The sequence below is a fragment of the Papio anubis genome, chromosome 1, assembly GCF_008728515.1.
Source record: "Papio anubis isolate 15944 chromosome 1, Panubis1.0, whole genome shotgun sequence".
NCBI lineage: Eukaryota > Metazoa > Chordata > Mammalia > Primates > Cercopithecidae > Papio > Papio anubis.
In genome coordinates this window covers 216,680,425-216,695,776 of record NC_044976.1, presented here as the reverse complement: position 1 = coordinate 216,695,776, position 15,352 = coordinate 216,680,425, and positions in this window count along the sequence as shown.

Below are 15,352 nucleotides of genomic sequence, written 5' to 3'. Positions count from 1 at the left end.
CCATCCCCCAACAGGCCCTGGTGTGTGATGTGCCCCTCCCTGCATCCATGTGTTCTCACTGTTCAACTCCCACTTATGAGTGAGAACATGCGGTCTTTGGTTTTCTGTTCTTGTGTTAGTTTGCTGAGAATGATGGTTTCCAGCTTCATCCATGTCCCTGCAAAGGACGTGAACTCATCGTTTTTTATGGCTGCGTAGTATTCCATGGTGTATATGTGCCACATTTTCTTTATCCAGTCTACCATTGATGGGCATTTGGGTTGGTTCCAAGTCTAACATTACAACAGAATACTACTCAGCGATACAAAGGAACAAAAACAACTGAAGAGCATGCCCTAGATGAGCTCATGAATGTGCTGAGTGAGACAGCTGGACATAGTATCTTTTGTATGATTTCAGGCAAAGTAAACTTGTGGTAAGAAAAAAGAAAAGTAAAAAATCAGGACAGAGGCAGTTCTGTGAAGAATGTCAGTGTTAGTTTAATGGGAATAGCATTAAATTCAAAAATTGCTTTGGGCAGTGTGGCCATTTTAATTATATTGATTCTTCTTATCCATGAGCATGGAATATTTTTCCATTTGTTTGTGTCATCTCTCGTTTCTTTAGCAGTGGTTTGTAGTTCTCCTTGTACAGATATTTCACCTCCCTAGTAAGCTGTATTCCTAGGTGTTTTATTCTTTTTGTGGCAATTGCGAATGGGTGTTCGTTTATGATTTTGCCCTCAGTTTAACTGTTGTTGGTATATAGAAATGCTAGACACTTTTGTCATTGATTTTTGTATCCTGAGACTTTGCTGAAGTTGCTTATGAGCTTAAGAAGCTTTTGGGCTGAGACCATGGGGTTTTCTAGATACAGGATCATGTTATCTGCAAACAGGGTATTATGACTTCTTCTCTTCCTATTTGAATGCAATTTATTTCTCTCCCTTGCCTGATTGCCCTGACCAGAACTTCCAATAACTATGTTAAATAGGAGTGGTGAGAGAGAGCATCCTTGTCTTGTGTCCATTTTAAAGGAGAATGCTTCCAACTTTTATTTATTAAGTATGATGTTTTCTGTGGGTTGGTCATATATGGCTCTTATGATTTTGAGGTATGTTCCTTCAATACATAATTTATTAAGAGTTCTTAACATGAAGGGATGTTGAATTTTATCAAAACCCTTTTCTACATCTATTGAGATGATCATGTGGTTTTTTTCTTTAGTTCTGTTTATGCAGTGAATCACATTTATTGACTTGTGTACATTGAACCAAGCTTGCATGCTAGGGATGAAGCCTACTTGATCACGGTGAATAAGATTTTTGATGTGCTACTAGATTCAGTTTGCCAGTATTTTGTTGAAGATTTTTGCATGGATGTTCATCAAGGAGATTGGCCTCAAGTTTTCTTTTTTTGTTGTTGTATCTCTGCCAGGACTTGGTATTAAAATTTGTATTGAACCAAAAAAAGAGACCAAATAGCCAAGACAATCCTAAACAAAAAGAACAAAGCTAGAGGTCTTGTGGAACCTGACTTCAAACTATACTACAGGGCTACAGTAACCAAAACAGCATGGTACTAGTATAAGAACAGACACACAGACAAATGGAACAGAATAGAAGGCCCAGAAATAAGATCGCACGCCTACAACTATCTGATCTTCCACAAACCTGACAAAAATCAGCACTGGATTGGGTGCAGTGACTCATGACTGTAATCCCAGCACTTTGGGAGGCTGAGGTGGGCAGATCGCTTGAGGTAAGGAGCTCAAGACCAGCCTGGCCAAGATGGTGAAACCCCCATCGCTACTAAAAATACAAAAATTAGCCAGGCATGGTGGCAGGCACATGTAATCCCAGCTACTTGGGAGGCTGAGGCAGGAGAATTGCTTGAACCTGGGAGGCAGAGGTTGCAGTGAGCCAAGATTGTGCCAGTGCACTCCAGCCTGAGCAACAGAGCAAGACTTCATCTCAAAACAAACACATAAACAAACACCTGGAATAACTGTCTAGCCATATGCAGAAAATTGAAACTGGACCCCTTCCTCACACCATATACAAAAATTAACTCAAGGTAGATTAAAGACTTAAATGTAAAACCCAAAACGAAAAATCCTGGAAGACAACCTAGCCAATACCATTCAGGACATAGGCACGGGCTAAGATTTCACGACAAAGATGCCAAAAGCAATTGCAACAGAAGCAAAAATTGACAAATGGTATCTCATTAAACTAAAGAGATTCTGCACAATGAAAGAAACTATTAACAGACAACCTATGGAATGGGAGAAAATTTTTGCAAACTATGCATCTGACAAAGGTCTAAGGAATGAAGAATTTTAGCAAATTTAAATAAGGAATTTAAGCAAATTTACAAGAAAAAAAACAACCCCATTGAAAAGTTGGCAAAGGACATGAATAGAAACTTTAAAAATTTTTAAGTTCCAGGATACATGTGCAGGATGTGTAGGCTTGTTACATAGGTAAATGTGTGCCATGGTGATTTGCTGCACCTATCAACCCATCACCTAGGTATTAAGCCCAGCATACATTAGCTCTTTTCCCTAATGCTCTCCTTCCCTGAATCCCATCTCCTGACAGCCCCCAGTGTGTGTTGTTCCGCTCCCTGTGTCCATGTGTTTTCATCATTCAGCTTCAATTTGCAAGTGAGATCATGCGGTGTTTGGTTTTCTGTTCCTGCGTTAGTTTGCTATGATAATGGCTTCCAGCTTTATCCATGTCCCTGCAAAGGACATGATCTCATTCCTTTTTACGGCTGCATAGTATTCCATGGTGTATATGTACCATATTTTCTTTATCCAGTCTATCGTTGATGGGCAACCACCTGAGCCCTCCTGCCCTGTTGTACTCACACCTGCGACTGCCCCCCTCACCTGCATTCAATACCAAAGCCCTGGCCTCCTCACAGCTCCTGGAATCCAAAGAGCCCTGTGCCTCACTCTCCTCATCTGCAGCATGAGTGTCTCCCTCCCACCTCCAGCCTGGCACACAGACCCCAGGGCCAGGGACCCAGAGCCATATTGATGGCCCAGCCCCTCTTTCATCCTGAGGTGACCCAACCCTGGATTTGACCCCAGGGAGGTCATGCCCCAGGCCTCAGTCCCTCACCTGTCTGTGGAGGGCAGGGCTTGGGTGGGAAATCGGCCTCACCCCCGGCCAGTCTATGTGCCTGGAATCTGGTCTCCCCTGTGTCTTAGCCTCATCCTCCCATATTCCTCACCTCCCGAGGATGGAGCAGCTGCAGGGCAGGAGAGGGTGCGAGTGGGCGGGGGCCCTGAGGCAGCCCATGCCCCGGTGCCTGCTGCTTCTCAGCTGGGGGAAGGAACTTTCACCCCAAGGGCTCAGTCTCTGACTCTCCCCAGGAGGACCCTAGGTGCCCCTCACAAGCGGGAATGGAGCCCCTTGGGCAGCACCTCCTGGGGGTCCTCTCCTCTCTACCAATGACAAGCAAGACCTTCAGGGTAGGGTCATGGCAGCCACACCTCCAGAGACCCGTTGGCTGCTCCTGGACCACACAGCTGCTCAGGGAACTTTAACCTCTGTACCCCTCCACACAGCCCGGCATGACCCCTGCAGGCACTCGCCTGTCACTCACACACAGAAGGGCACAGGACACACAGCCTGGGGGAGCCGCTGCCAGCAGCTGTTGGCCTCAGCGCTGTCTCGAAGGCATTGGCACCAGCAGCCACTGGGACCCCTTCAGAAAGCGGTTCAGGACACCAGCCCTGCCCCAACCTTGACCCAGACAGTGGGTGCCAGGGGACCACTTCAGGGTGGGTGGCAGCTCAGCTCTAAGGTATCCTTGCTGCCGAAGACCAACTGTTCCTGCTAGTTTGAATCTGGCCACAGGGTCTCTGTTGGTGAGACAGATGACCATGAGGCAGACACCCTGAAATCTAGCACGACAGCGCTCACGCCCCCACGAGAGGCACCATAGCACCCAGACTTTGCAGACATACCAGCGAAGGCCACAGCAGGCCCTGAGTGAGGAACAATCTGACCAAGATCCTGGGATCCTGCCGCACAGCCCTTAAACCAGGGACTGGAAACTGTTTCCCTAAAGAGCCAGGAATCAGTATTTTCAGCTTTGCCAACTGATCTTTGCCTCAAGGATGCAACTCTGCCATGGCTGCACAACAGCAGCCTTCTGCAGGTGGCCTGTGAAGAGATGGGCATAACTGCATAACAAGTAACTGGGGGTGTTACTTGTTTATTTGTTTAACCATGTGGAAATGTAAAATCCATTATTGATTCACGGGCTACAAGAGCAGGCAGGGACAGGCTGCCCCTTGGAATGAGCTTAGAGAAGGAAAGAACAGGCTGGGCCAGCGCAGCCTCCTCACAGCGGATTCGCTGCAGGAGGGTCCTTCTTAGCAACCACTTCTCATCCTTCATCCTGGCTTCAAATGCAGTTCAGGTGGAGAAAGAGAGAACAGAACAGGCCTCAGCAACAAAAAGGAAGGAGACGCAGGGTCAAGCAGCTGTGTGGATCGATCACACTCGACATTCACTCCAAGCGGAGCACAGGCAGGACCAGCCCGGGGGGGCCGAAGTGGAGGCTCTGTGGGGTGGGGGACCTCTGGGTGGGCAAGATTCTCTACCTAAAACTCATATAGACGTTCTACACAGCAGTAGTTACAGAAAACACACACTAAGAAAAAGGCCAAAATAAAAATAGGACACCAAGTTTGACCAACTGGGTCTTACAAGCCAATAGGTAAGAAAGCCCAGGAGGGCCCACCAGAGGAGCTGGGGGTAGGTTCCTGCCTGCAGGGGCCTGGGACACCCCATTCCCACAGAGGAGGACCCAAGCTTTGGGGAGGAAGCTGTCAGAGTCACTAGTGAGCTGATCACAGCTGGAGCCACAGAGCAGGTGAGGAGCCCTGGCCACGTCCCCATGCAGGCTGAGAAGCTGGGGTGGGGGCACACCCCCAGGGGCAGATGCAAACAGTGGACCGCGGGACCTCCTCCTGCCCAGAGGATGCTCAGCTCTCAAGGGACCACCAAGGCCTGGAACCCAGGGACACACCACCTGACCATCATGCCCAGGCCTCCCAGACCAGGCAATGACCAGTACAGGCAGACAGTCTGCGCTTGGGGCCAGGACAGGGGTGGATAGTCCTGCTAGGTAGGCCTCCTTCTCCCTACCAGCTGGGCTGGTTGCACTGTAGTTTTGGTTCTGGCAACATATTCCTGCCCACTTTGGCCACACCAGTCCCTGGCTCCCTGGCTAGGCCCAGTGCTGTCCAACCCACCTACACAGGCCCCACATACCCAGTGCCCACCAGGCTCCTGTCAGCCAGGAGGACCCATGCTCATCCCCTGAAGTATCCGTGGGAGCCTGCATCCCACAGGGACCCACGGCTCAGGGCCAACCTCCATGGGGCCTCTTTGTGGTGGCAGGGGCAGGGGGGAGTTGACCTCCAGCCCTCCCGTCCTGGCCACTGTGTTTTGTGGGGATCATTCAGTCCTGGGAGCTTCCTGGGGACCCCAGAAGGAAGGGAACAGGGTGGCCATGCAGCCTCAGCCCCAGGCTCCGGGCCCAAGCGCAACAGTCCTTTGATTCTGGTTTGATCTGGGCGATAACAACAGGTCGTCATTCGCACAAGGATTGGCTTCAGTATAATGCATCAAGGGACTGTGGAGGACACAGATCAGCCTCCAGGCCAGTTACACCTGGTGGCTTAGCCAGTGCAGGCTGGGGAGTGGAAAAGCTGACCCCTGACCTCCCCACCTACCCTGCCCTCCAGATGCCAGTAGCGGCCAGGGATCCCTGACTTCAGGCAGAGGCAGGCAGCACAGTTATTTCCTCCTTTGATCACATCCCACAGCCCACAGGGCCTGGAGAAACCTGGCAGGGGCTGAGTTGGGAGAATCAGGCAGGGGGATGCCAAGTGAAGAATGTGAGGGACTGGGTATGAGGGGCACTAAGGGCACAGGGTCTGCTTCCCCTGGGGAGGTGGCAGTGGGACATATACTAGCCAAGCCTGTGCAGGCCCCACCCTGCTGCCAGGCACACGTGGTGCCCATACCCACCCCAATGGCTGCAGGAAGGTTCTTCATCAACAAAAGGGGAGGACGCACCCACACCCACATAGGCATTGGTGCCCACACACATCAGAGAAGAAAATTCCTGCTGTGCCCAAGGTGTGGGGAAAGAGGCAATGTCCCCTTCCTCCCCATGGTGGGTCCCAAATTACCTGCTCGTGCCAACACCCCACCCCCCAACTCCACAAGCTGCTGACCCCCACCACAGTGCCATGCCACGTGCCAACACCCACCCCCAACTCCACAAGCTGCTGACCTCCACCACAGTGCCATGCCACGTGCCAACACCCACCTCCAACTCCACAAGCTGCTGACCACAGTGCCATGCCACGTGCCAAGAACAGCTCAGCAGTACATCCCAAAGCGTGCTATCCTGGAGCGGCTGTGCTGGGCGAGGGACACGTTTCTTCTAGTCACAGAGGTTTTCTTTCTTTACCGCTCACCGGCCCTGTGCCTCGGTTTCCCCCACTGTGGCACAGTGTAAAAATCCCATCTTGAAGGTTAGGAACCCACAAAGGTCACCACACCTGGTGAAATGGGGGGTGAAACTCCCTGCCTTGGACCTCTTGCTCCAGGACTGATGTCCACTGGGACATGGCCAGGCCAGCATCCTGGGGACGGCTGCATTCCCGGCCTGGGGAACCTTGCTCCCAGTTAGGGATCACTGGAGTTGAGGCTCCTAATGGATTGGGGGAGGCACAGGGGTAGAATGGAGGTAGCCCCATCATACGGGCCTGTGTAGACCCCAGAAAACAAGCAGAGTTCAGACTCTTGTCTGAAGCTGGCCACCTGAAAGGATTTGGGCTTTGGGGTGTGATGAGGGCCTGGGGTCAGGGAACAAAGTATGCTGGTTTGGACATGCAGGAGGTTCTCTGCAGCTCTCTCAGGTACAGGGTATGTTGCTAAGTAAATGCTTTTAAAAACCCTAGGAGGAGGGGGCACCCAGAAGGGGCCCTGAAGTCAAGGGCAAGGTCCAGCCTTTCCACCTCCCCAACTGAAGACAGGCTGGAGGACAATTCTCTGAGTTTCACAACAAAGAAGAGAAAGAAGAATCAAAAAGACCTGGAGGACAGGCAAGCTAATGAGGGCTCACTGGGATTACCTTGCCTAATCCTCTGGGCCAGGTGAGGAAACAGGCCACAGTAGGACATTCAGACCCTGGGCAGGCAGCTGGCAGCCTGGAACCCAGGAGGTCCAAACAGACTGCCCCAACCCCAGCCCTCAGCCAGGAGCGGCTCCGCCCACAGCTCATTCACTGGTAAATCAGGCTGACTGGGCTGCCTGCCCTTCCCCAATCCCCCTCGCTCACCAGGCCACAGCCTCCCTGCTCGTGCCTGCCAGACTGCGGACGGCAGTGCACGCCCCCTTCATTCTGGCTTCTCAGCTGCCCACCAGGCCACCCCTCTCTGCCAGGCCACCTGGAGCCTGGCAGTGTGCATGCGGGGTGGACAGCACCTGGAATACTTGGGCCGGCTTGGCTGGGGGCTGCGGTTCCTGTGCAGGGTGGAGTTAGCGCCCCATCGTATTCCCTAGCTCCATGGCCCCTCTGAGAAGACCCTCCACATCCTGCCAGGCCTTGACCACCAGTAGCCCCATATCCAGGAGGCATCGACGTGTTCACCTCTGATTGGCAGTGGGCACGCAACCCTGGGGCAGACCCCTTAGAACCCCAGGTATGAGAGAGCTAGGTGAGGGCAAGGGTGGCATCAGAGTGAAGGGGGCCTGCCCCTCCACACCTATGGGTATTTCTTGAAAGGTGGAGATGAGAGACTGAGAAAAGAAATAAGACACAGAGACAAAGTCTAGAGGAAGAAAAGTGGGCCCAGGGGACCTGCACTCAGGAAGAAAAGTGGGCCCAGGGGACCTGCACTCAGCATACGGAGGACCCACACCGGCACTGGTCTCTGGAATTCCCTCAGTATTTATTGATCACTATCTCTACTATCTCGGCAAGGGGGATGTGGCAGGACTATAGGATAATGGTGGGGAGAGGGTCAGCAGGAAAACATGTGAGCAAAGGACTCTGTGTCATCAATAAGTTTAAGGAAAGGTGCTGTGCCTCGATGTGCACATCGGCCAGATTGATGTTTGACTTTACACCAACATCTCAGTGCAGTAAAGAGCAGTATTGCCGCCCGCACGTCTCGCCTCCAGCCGTAAGGCGGTTTTCTCCTATCTCAGTAAATACAGTGTATGGTCAGGTTTTACCCCGAGACATTCCATTCCCAGGGATGAGCAGGAGACAGATGCCTTCCTCTTATATCAGCTGCAAAAAGGCCTTTCTCTTCCACTCATCCTCCTCAGCACAGACCCTTTACGGGTGTCAGGCTGGGGGACACACAGGTCTTTCCCTTCCTACGAGGCTATATCTCAGGCTGCCTCAGTGGGGAGAAACCTCGGACAACACCCAGGCTTTCTTGGGCAGAGGTCCCTGAGGCTTTCCACAGTGCAGTGTCCCTGGGTACTCGAGACTGGAGAATGGCGATGACTTTTACCAAGCATACTGCCTGCAAACACATTTTTACTAAGGCACATCCTGCACAGCCCTAAATCCATTAAACCTTGAGTCAATACAGCACATGCTTCTGTGAGCACAGGGCTGGGGCTAGGGTTACAGATTAACAGCATCTCAAGGCAGAAGAATTTTTCTTAGTACAGATCAAAATGGAGTTTCTTATGTCTTCGTCTTTTGTCTTTCTACATAGACACAATAACAGTCTGATCTCTCTTTCTTTTCCACACAGAGAGTGTCACCACTGTATGTCAGCCACTGGGGGACAGGCTTCAGCTTACACCCACCTTCCGAATTCCACCCTCTCACCTTGGCAGAAGCTGGCCAGGAATTGGGGCCGATGGACAGGTGGGGTCTGCAGACGACACCGTGTTCAGGTCCCCATGACGGTCTCACACATGGGCGGTGGCCCTGCAGCTCCAGGTGCCACACACATGCCAGCCCCTGCTCGGGCCCTGATCTTTGAGAAGGGGGAGCAGCAGAACCCGGGCACTGACCCCACAGTGCCACTCACACCCACAGACGATTCTCCACACAGGCATCAGGTCTCAGTCCTGGCTACCTCCTCCTGCAGGGCCTCAGCTCTTTCCCGGGACTCACGTGGTCCTTCCTCACATGCGGCTCTGGTAGGATGCATCGCTCTGTACCCAGGGGCTCTGAGGTGACAATGGCCACGCTCGTGCAGAGTACAAGGGCACAGGCTGGGTGCTCATTGTGGGGACCCTGACTGCAGCACTCCCAGACTATCCTCGGGCATGCTGGCCCTCAGGCTTAGCTAGGGCACCAGCGGTAGGAGTGCACGGCTCTGGACTCTGCAGGAGGAGGACAACTGTCACCATGTCTTTATGTTCTCCTGCTGGTGTCACTCTGTGCTTCTCATCTCCTGGTTGTAGGATTCAGGGCAGAGTCTCTGAACACCTTGTGGGAAACAGCAGAGTCCAGCAGAGGAGAGGAGAAAAGCCCAGCTGCAAAGTTAAAAAAATGGCAGGTGTGACATGGGCCCCCATTCAGATTCTGTATTTAAATGTGGTCTTCCGGAACATCTCATTGGACAATACTTCAAATATACATACATATATGTACATATATATATGTATGTGTGTATATATGTGTGTGTGTGTGTATATGTGTGTGTGTGTATATATACATATATATATATATATATATTTTTTTTTGAGACAGAGTCTTGCTCTGTAGCCCACGCTGGAGTGCAGTGACATGATCTCGGCTCACTGCAACCTCTGCCTCCCGGGTCCCGGTTCAAGCAATTCTCCTGCCTCAGCCTCCCAAATAGCTGAGATTACAGGCATGCACCACCATACCCAGCTAACATTTGTATTTTTTTTTTTTCTTGAGACAGAGTCTTGCTTTGTCACCCATGCTGGAGTGCAGTGGCACGATCTCGACTCACTGCAATCTCCACCTCCTGGGTTCAAGTTATTCTCCTGCCTTGGCCTCCTGAGTAGCTGGGACTACAGGTGCCTGCCACTACGCCTGGCTAATTTTTGTATTTTTAGTAGAGATGGTGTTTCACCATGTTGGCCAGGCTGGTCTCGAACTCCTGACCTCGTGATCCACCCGCCTTGGCCTCTCAAAGTTGCTGGGATTATAGGTGTGAGCCATCTTGCCTGGCCAGTTTTTGTATTTTTAGTAGAGACGGGTTTCGCCATGTTGGCCTGGCTGGTCTTGAACTCCTGACCTCATGATCTTCCTACTATGTCTCACTGTTTTTTTTTTTTTTTTTTTTTTTTTTGAGATGGAGTCTCACTCCGTCACCCAGGCTGGAGGGAGTGCAGTGGTGTGATCTTGGCTCACTGCAACCTCCACCTCCTGGGTTTGAGCAGTTCTCCCGCCTCAGCCTCCTGAGTAGCTGGGACTACAAGCGCCTGCCACCACACCCGGCTAATTTTTGTATTTTTTATTTTGTTTTTTTTTTTTTTGGAGATGGAGTCACCGGCTCTGTCATGAGCTGGAGTGCAGTGGCGGGATCTCAGCTCACTGCTGCAGCTCCACTCCTGGGTTTCACGCCATTCTCCTGCCTCAGCCTCGAGTAGCTGGGACCACAGGCATCCCACCACCTCGCCAGCTAGTTTTTGTATTTTTAGTAGAGGCGGGGGTTTCACCGTGTTGGCCGGATAGTCCTGCCGATCTCCTGACCTGCATTGATCCAGCCGTCTAGGCCTCCCAAAGTGCTGGGATTACAGGCATTGAGCCACCGCACCCGGCCTAATTTTTGTATTTTTAGTAGAGATGAAGTTTCACTATGTTGGCCAGGCTGGTCTCGAACTCCTGACCTCGTGATCTGCCCGCGTTGGCCCCCCAAAGTGCTGGGATTACAGGCAGGAGCCACCGTGTCTGGCCACTATGCCCTACTTCTACACAAGGTGATAAGCAAGACTGGGTGCTTCCTCTTTTGGTGCCAGTGGAAAAAGCAAACTACAACACAAGGCTCTTCTTCGGTACATGCATATACAAACTCTCACCCTGGCCCCAAACTAACCAGAACAAAAACCTAAGCTTCTTTTCTTACTCTCTCAGGCCACTTTTCGCCTGTTTGAGAGTCCTGCCCTGCTCTCCCCAAAGACCAATTATGGAAGTAATAAACACTTTCTATTATCTTGATGTATAATTAGCATCATTAATCTCAACATCTGGCTCAAACTTGTGGCTGGGGGCCACCTGCCTCTGCAGATGACCATAACAGCTGTAGAAAGGTAGAATGGTGTAAACATTGCAATATACTTTGATTATTTTCAATTGACAAATCCTGCAAATCTTTTCTTTTTTTTTTTTTTTTTTTGAGACGGAGTCTCGCTCTGTCGCCCAGGCTAGAGTGCAGTGGCCAGATCTCAGCTCACTGCAAGCTCCACCTCCCGGGTTCACGCCATTCTCCGGCCTCAGCCTCCCGAATAGCTGGGACTACAGGCGCCCGCCACCTCGCCCGGCTAGTTTTTTGTATTTCTTAATAGAGACGGGGTTTCACCGTGTTAGCCAGGATGGTCTCGATCTCCTGACCTCGTGATCCGCCCGTCTCGGCCTCCCAAAGTGCTGGGATTACAGGCTTGAGCCACCGCGCCCGGCAAATCTTTTCATATCAATAAATGCTGCCCCTCATTTTTAAGTGTGTATGAGGTCATTCATCCAAACCTTTCTAAATAGACACTTGAATTATTTCTAATCTTTTGCTATCACAACTGTGAATTAAAACTCATACTGTCATATTACAGAACAATTGTTCCTTTCCACTTTTATAGTACTTGAAATATATTGAAAATGAAAAAATATACATATATACACACACACATACACAAAGCACACATGCACACATACACATCTAAAAGATAGGGTCTTGCTCTATCACCCAGGCTGAAGTGCATGGCATGACCATATCTCACTGCAGCCTTGAACTCCTAGGCTCAAGCAATCCTCCTGCCTCAGCCTCACGAGTAGCTAGGAGTGTAAGTGTGTACCACTATGTCTGGCTAATTTTTAAAAATTTTTGTAGAGACAGGGTCTCTCTATTTTGCCCAGGTTAGGCTCTAACACTTGGCTCCAAGCACCAAGCAATCCTGCCTAAGACTCCCAAAGTGGTGGGATTATAAGCATGAACCATGTGTCCAGTCTGAAAATAAAAATATATCAAAACTTCTGGAATGCAGTGGAAGTATTGCTTAGAAATTCACAATGTTGAATGCATACATTACAAACAAAATTACACACCCAATGATGTAATCTTCTACTTTAGGTCACTAAAGAAAAAAGAACATGGCCGGGCGCCGTGGCTCATGCCTGTAATCCCAGCACTTTGGGAGGCCGAGGCAGGCGGATCACGAGGTCAGGAGATCGAGACCATCCTGGCTAACACAGTGAAACCCCGTCTCTACTAAAAATACAAAAAAATTAGCCGGGCGTGGTGGTGGGCACCTGTAGTCCCAGCTACTTGAGAGGCTGAGGCAGGAGAATGGTGTAAACCCAGGAGGCGGAGCTTGCAGTGAGCTGAGATCCGGCCACTGCACTCCAGCCTGGGCGACAGAACGAGACTCCATCTCAAAAAATAACAAAAAGAAAAAAGAACAATATAAACCAAATTCACTCAAAAGAAATAAAAACAAGATGACAAGTCAATGGCACTGAAAACAGAAAATCAACAGAAGAACTCAATAGAACAATAGCTGTTTCTTCATAAAGATCAACAAAATTGGTAACTATCAGCCAGGCTAACAGAGAAAAAAAGAAATCACACAAATTACTATAAGGTGAGTACAAAAGTAATGGCAGTTTTTGCATTCTTGGAATTTGCTGTTTGATACTGGAATACCCTCTGAAATAAATGTGGTTATGTTATATATCATTTTAATGGGCATTTCTTGTCTTTTTTTTTTTTTTTGCTAATGACTTATTACTTATTTATTTTAGACTATGGAAATGATGGCAGACAAAAAGCAAATTCAAGCGACTTTCTTATTCGAGTTCAAAATGGGTCCTAAAGCAGGGGAGACAACTCACAACATCAACGCATTTGGCCCAGGAACTGCTAATTAATGTACAGCGCCGAGGTTCAAGAAGTTTTGCAAAGGAGGCGAGAGCCTTGAAGATGAGGAGCGAAGTGGGCAGCCACCGGAAGTTGATAACGACCAACTGAGAGCAACCACTGAATTCGATCCTCTTACAGCCACACGAGAAGTTGGCGAAGAACTGAATGTTGACCATTCTATGGTCATCTGGCATTTGAAGCCAATAGGAAAGTTGAAAAAGCTTGATAAGTGGGTGCCTCATGAGCTGAGCAAATATTTTAAAAATCATCCTTTTGAAGTGTCGTCTTCTCTTATTCTATGAAACAACAACGAGCCATTTCTTGATCAGATTGTGACATGCCATGAAAAGTGGATTTCATACAACAGCCAGCTCAGTGGTTGGACTGAGAAGAAGCTCCAAACCACTTCCCAAAGTCAAACTTGCACCAAAAAAAGGTCATGGTCACTGTGTGGTGGTCAGCTGCCAGTCTTCTGATCCACTACAGTTTTTGAATCCTGGTGAAATCATTACATCTCAGAAGTATGCCAAACTAATCGATGAGACGCATGGAAAACTGCAGCACCTGGAGCCGGCACTGGTCAACAGGAAGGGCCCAGTTCTCCACAACACCTGACCACATGTCATACAACCAGGCTTCAAAAGTTGAGTAAACTGGGCTATGAAGTTTTGCCTCATCTGCCATATTCATCTGACCTCTCGCCAACCAACTACCATTCAAGCATCTTGACAACTTTTTGCAGGGAAAACATTTACACAACCAGCAGGATGTAGAAAACGCTTTCCAAGAGTTCATCGACCCCTGAAAGCATGGAATAAACTTTATTTCTCATTGACAAAAATGTGTTCATTGTAATGGTTTCTTTTTTTTTTTCTTTTTTTAGACAGAGTCTCACTCTGTCGCCCAGGCCAGAGTGCAAAGGTGCGATCTCGGCTCACTGCAACCTCTGCCTCCTGGGTTCAAGTGATTCTCCTATCTCAGCTTCTTAAGTAGCTGGGATTGTAGGCACATGCCACTACGCCTGGCTAATTTTTGTATTTTTAGTAGAGACGGATTTCACCATGTTGGTCAGGCTGGTCTCAAACTCCTGACCTCCTGATCCACCCGCCTCAGCCTCCCAAAGTGCTGGGATTATCCGCGTGAGCCACTGCACCCAGCCCATTGTAATGGGTTCTATTTTGATTAATAAAGATGTGTTGCAGCCTAGTTATAAAAATTTAAAATTCATGGTCCAAAACAACAATTACTTTTGCACCAGCTTAATAATATAAGAATTAAAAGAGGCCTTTATATTAGAGAGCACACGGATGATAAAACAATAAAGAATATTACAATCTCCATAACCCACAAACTTGGTAACTTAGACCAACTGGATGAAGTAAAAGACACAATCTAATAATACTAAAACACAGGAGAAATAGGTAATCTAAATATATTTATATCTATTAATAAAATGGAATCACTACTTAATAATCTTACAGAGAACTTATATATTCCAAAAATCTGACATTCTCTCATGTTATTCTAACTGGTGGGATTCGGGGATTTCCATTTTGATAAGAACATAGGTGATTCGCACACACATAATTTTAGAGCTCATTGGTCAGGAAAGCTATGTCCACTATAGGATACTGCGGAGCAATGCGTTATGGAGAATTTAGGCAAGATAATATGATTTTCAGAGTTAAAGGAAGACAATCTGCTTTATGTACAGTAATTCCTCATAATATCATAGGGGATACCATATTTAAACTTTGGGGTATCCCCAGGTATAATTCTTATTTGAGCCACATGTGAATTTCAGACACGGAGGCTTCCCAACTTTGGTGGCTTTCAACAAATGTGGAAGTTAATTCACAACCTACTTTGTGGAGGCATAAAATTCAATGAGCATTCATTTAACCTTTTATTTTAAATATTATTTTTGTAAACTTTGCATTTCCAATTAGGTGAAATTTTAAACGTGTTTCAGTTCTTATACTTTTTTTTTTTTTTTTTGTCCTGAGACAGAGTCTTGCCCTATCACCCAGGCTGGAGTGCAGTGGCGTGGTCTCAACTCACTGCAACCTCTGCCTCCCACATTCAAACGAGTCTCCTGCCTCAGCCTCCCAAGTAGCTGAGATTACAGGTGCCCGCCACCACACCCGGCTAATTTTTGTATTTTTAGTAGAGATGTGGTTTCCCCATGTTGGCCAGGCTGGTCTTGAACCCCTGACCTGGTGATCTGCCCACCTCGGCCTCCCAAAGTGCTGGGATT